This window comes from Penaeus japonicus, unplaced genomic scaffold (genome assembly GCF_977035675.1).
Source record: "Penaeus japonicus unplaced genomic scaffold, GWHDUDI00000001_assembly GWHDUDI00000020, whole genome shotgun sequence".
Taxonomy (NCBI): Eukaryota; Metazoa; Arthropoda; class Malacostraca; order Decapoda; family Penaeidae; genus Penaeus; species Penaeus japonicus.
Window position 1 is genome coordinate 576,092 of NW_028234422.1, and position 4,453 is coordinate 580,544.

Here is a 4,453-nt window from a genome sequence, read left to right on the forward strand (position 1 = left end):
ACAAGATCATTATTATGACCATCATAATCATGATTAGAATTATCATAGGTTCTAATTTCATAATTTCTAACAATCTCGTCATTGTCATTATTGTTATCACATTTACCATTTTCATAATATTCATATGTATAACTTTTATTGTCTTTATCCTTTTCGCCATATTCATCATTAATATCATTATCATTATATTTATCATGATATTCATTATCATCGTTATTATCATGATATTCATTATCATCGTTATTATCATGATATTCATTATCATCGTTATTGTCATGATATTCATTATCATCGTTATTATCATGATATTCATTATCATCGTTATCATCATATATATCATTTAATCATTATATCAGAACCACGATCAATGTTATTATTATCATCATAAATATTTTGTTCATTATTACCATTATCATGAGTGTCACGATTGTTATTACCATTATCATTATCCTTTTTATTATCACTAATAGCATCGCCTTTATTACCAAAATCATTATTGTTAATACCATTATCCTCATTGCCATTATCATTTCTACCATTATTACAATTATCACCATTATCATTGATATTGCCATTATCAATATAATAATTATGGAAAGTGTTCCTATTCATTATTTTTATCGTTATTTTTTACAATTACAATTTCTTCTATTATTATTATTATTATTATGATTACTAATATTGATATCTTAATTCTTGCCATCTTTATTCCTATCATGTCTTTATTATCAATCATTAATGGAATTATTCTGAACACATCAACAAATACAATTTTCCTTCTCTTGAAACAAGCAGTTCCTGAACAAGTGGAAAGGCATGGCGGTTGCCCTCCCTCGTCCCCCAAGACCTGGGGGAAGCCTGGAGTTCCCTTGCTCTCCCTCCGCCTCTCGCAGTTCAGTCGAGCCACGGCTTCGGTGAGCGAAGAGTCTCCTGCGTTGACGCCGAAGGAAAGGCAGCACTCGGGTGGTGGAAGGTCAGCTGTGTGGAGAGCGAAGGAAACCTCTTCTAATCACATCGTTGACCGTGTTGAAATCAGGTATGGAACTTACCTGTGTATGAATATGTGTCTGAATGAATATGAATATGTGTCTGAATGAGTATGAATATGTGTCTGAATGAGTATGAATATGTGTCTGAATATGTATGAATATGTATGAATATGCATAAATATGCATGAATATGTATTCATTTTTTTCGTGGCATTAATATCATCTGTGGTTTTTGTTATTACCAACATTTTTAGCACAAATATTTAGCATTAAAGATAAAATGTTCCTAAGAACTTCATGGAGTAATATTATCAATCATATTACTTTTGTTGTTGTATATTGTCTTCAGAAGGTGACGATGAGCTTCCTGTCGGACTGGCTGCCTTTGGCCCCACTCAGGGACGGGGAAATCTACGGCGCAGGGGTCGCAATCAAGGAAGAGGCCAGCGAAGGTGTCACCGAAGAGACGTGTGTGGAAATTAAGGAAGAAAGCCTTGATTACGCAGATGAAGCGAGGGATGAAGTGAGCAAGGCAGCAACAGAGCATGGATTTCCCTTCTATAAAGATCTCAAACAGGAAGATTTTGAAAGAGACTCAAGTAATGTGATTGAAGATTCCAATGACGCATTGCCAGCAGCTCCATTCGTGGCTGAGGATTTTGGGCCGAAGGGGTCATCAGGTGAGGATCAGGCGGCGCACAGCGAAGGCAATGAAGAGCTTCTACATAGAAAAAGCGATGAGGAAAGGAAAGGTATTGTTTGTGAAGTTTGTAAGAGCAAACTCACGATTCACATGAGAGTACATACAAAGGAGAAGCCGTATAGCTGTGAGGTTGTGAAAAGGCTTTCTCCCATAAACATACTCTAGTAACTCACATTAGAATACATACAAAGGAAAAGCCATATAGCTGTGAAGTTTGTGAAAAGGCTTTTTCATTGAAACGAAATCTGGTAACGCACATGAGAATACATACAAAGGAGAAGCCGTATAGCTGTGAAGTTTGTGAAAAGGCTTTCTCCCATAAACACAGTCTAGTAAATCACATTAGAATACATACAAAGGAGAAGCCATATAGCTGTGAAGTTTGCGAAAAGGCCTTTTCACTGAAACGAAATCTAGTAAATCACATGAGAATACATACAAAGGAGAAGCCGTATAGCTGTGAAGTTTGTGAAAAGGCTTTTTCATTGAAACGAATACATACAAAGGAGAAGCCATATAGCTGTGAAGTTTGCGAAAAGGCTTTTTCATTGAAACGAAATCTGGTAACGCACATAAGAATACATACAAAGGAGAAGCCGTATAGCTGTGAAGTTTGTGAAAAGGCTTTCTCCCATAAACATACTCTAGTAACTCACATTAGAATACATACAAAGGAAAAGCCATATAGCTGTGAAGTTTCTGAAAAGGCTTTTTCATTGAAACGAAATCTGGTAATGCACATGAGAATACATACAAAGGAGAAGCCGTATAGCTGTGAAGTTTGTGAAAAGGCTTTCTCCCATAAACATACTCTAGTAACTCACATTAGAATACATACAAAGGAAAAGCCATATAGCTGTGAAGTTTCTGAAAAGGCTTTTTCATTGAAACGAAATCTGGTAACGCACATGAGAATACATACAAAGGAGAAGCCGTATAGCTGTGAAGTTTGTGAAAAGGCTTTCTCCCATAAACATAGTCTAGTAAATCACATTAGAATACATACAAAGGAGAAGCCATATAGCTGTGAAGTTTGCGAAAAGGCTTTTTCATTGAAACGAAATCTAGTAACGCACATGAGAATACATACAAAGGAGAAGCCGTATAGCTGTGAAGTTTGTGAAAAGGCTTTCTCCCATAAACATAGTCTAGTAACTCACATTAGAATACATACAAAGGAGAAGCCATATAGCTGTGAAGTTTGCGAAAAGGCTTTTTCATTGAAACGAAATCTGGTAACGCACATGAGAATACATACAAAGGAGAAGCCGTATAGCTGTGAAGTTTGCAAAAAGACTTTTTCACGGAAACAAGATCTAGTTAGTCACATGAGAGTGCATACAAAGGAGAAGCCATATAGCTGTGAAGTTTGCGATAAGGCTTTTTCATGGAAACAAAATCTAATTACTCATATGAGAGTACATGCAAGACAAACCTTTTACAAGCCATGTAGATACCAATGGATTCACTCAGAAAGGAAGTGACTTTTGGCTTAAGCAGCGCATTCATTGCCATTGCTAATAAATAGTTATCCAAATAGGTTATGTTTTTCCCTTGGTGATAATGCTTAAAACTTGATATCAGAATGTTGCCTCTACTAGAGATTTGTGAAGAACCTCTTGACCAGAGAATGCATAAAGCTGTAAATTGGTAGGGAGCTGGTGAGAGACATGAGGCAAGCAACCTTTTTTACATTGCACCTTTAAGAAAAAATATAAAATCTAAGCTTAACAATTCTTTAAAACCTCATATGCAACTTATTATAGAACACCATAATACATGAACTTGAACATGAATTGATGATTTGTATAATAGAAAAATTCTGATACCAGACACGAGACTTCTCTTCCCTTCACTTATAGCTAAACATACAATCACTAAATATGCCCTACCACATAACATGTGTTTGCTATTCAGTAATTAAATTCCTCAAACATCTCGACTAATTTGTTTATTTATTTATGTTATTTATTTATTATTTATGTTATATTTATTTATTCATTTATTATTTATTTTATATTTATTTATTTATTATTTATGTTATATTTATTTATTTATGTTATTGTTGATGTCAGATCCATAGCACTGGTCCCTGATGGGGCCAAAGGCAGCCAGTCCGACAGGAAGTTCATTGTTGCCTCAAGGATGTCGGTTCGTAACTGAAAGTCTATCATGTTTTTCTAGTTTATTGTTAAGCACTGGATATATGTCGGTACGGCAGGTTGTCGTGGTTGTTTCGCGTGGCGGCGTTACGGCGTGAGGTCAGGAGTCCACTGGTTATTTTTGGTGACCTCCCCATCTTTTAACCTCGAGCATCGTGTTTACCCACTCGACCTGCCGTTTGACCTGCGCTCTTATTGGCTGGCGGTGCTCTCCAATTGACCAATGTGGTGATGTGTCGGGGTGTGATCGCCGTCTGCTACAAGGAGATAGTAGACAATGAAAGCAACAAACAAAATGATATTTCTCTAAAAAAGCAGAAGTAGCTACCTCCTCAACGAACAGGATGAGAAGATTCATGAAGAAGAAGAACAAGAAATCCTGTTCAGAAATTCCTGGAGAAATTGTTTCCGAATTACTGAAGAAGAAGAAGAAAAGTTTGACAGTGATTTCGAGGAGACCATCATAGAGGAAATAGGAAGGCACATCCACCTCCTATATCCAGAAGCTGCTTCTGACTTCACTAGACTGGATCCCACAGATCCACTAATGACCAAGATCAACCCCACAGATGTCAAAAGAACTATTCAGAGTTTCAAGA

At 36.4% G+C, this 4,453-nt stretch overlaps 1 pseudogene; it reads left to right on the forward strand.

Moving 5' to 3' along the window:
• Positions 1–1,347: 1,347 nt before the first annotated feature.
• LOC147469593 (uncharacterized) lies at positions 1,348–3,176 on the forward strand (annotated as a pseudogene).
• Positions 3,177–4,453: the final 1,277 nt, after the last annotated feature.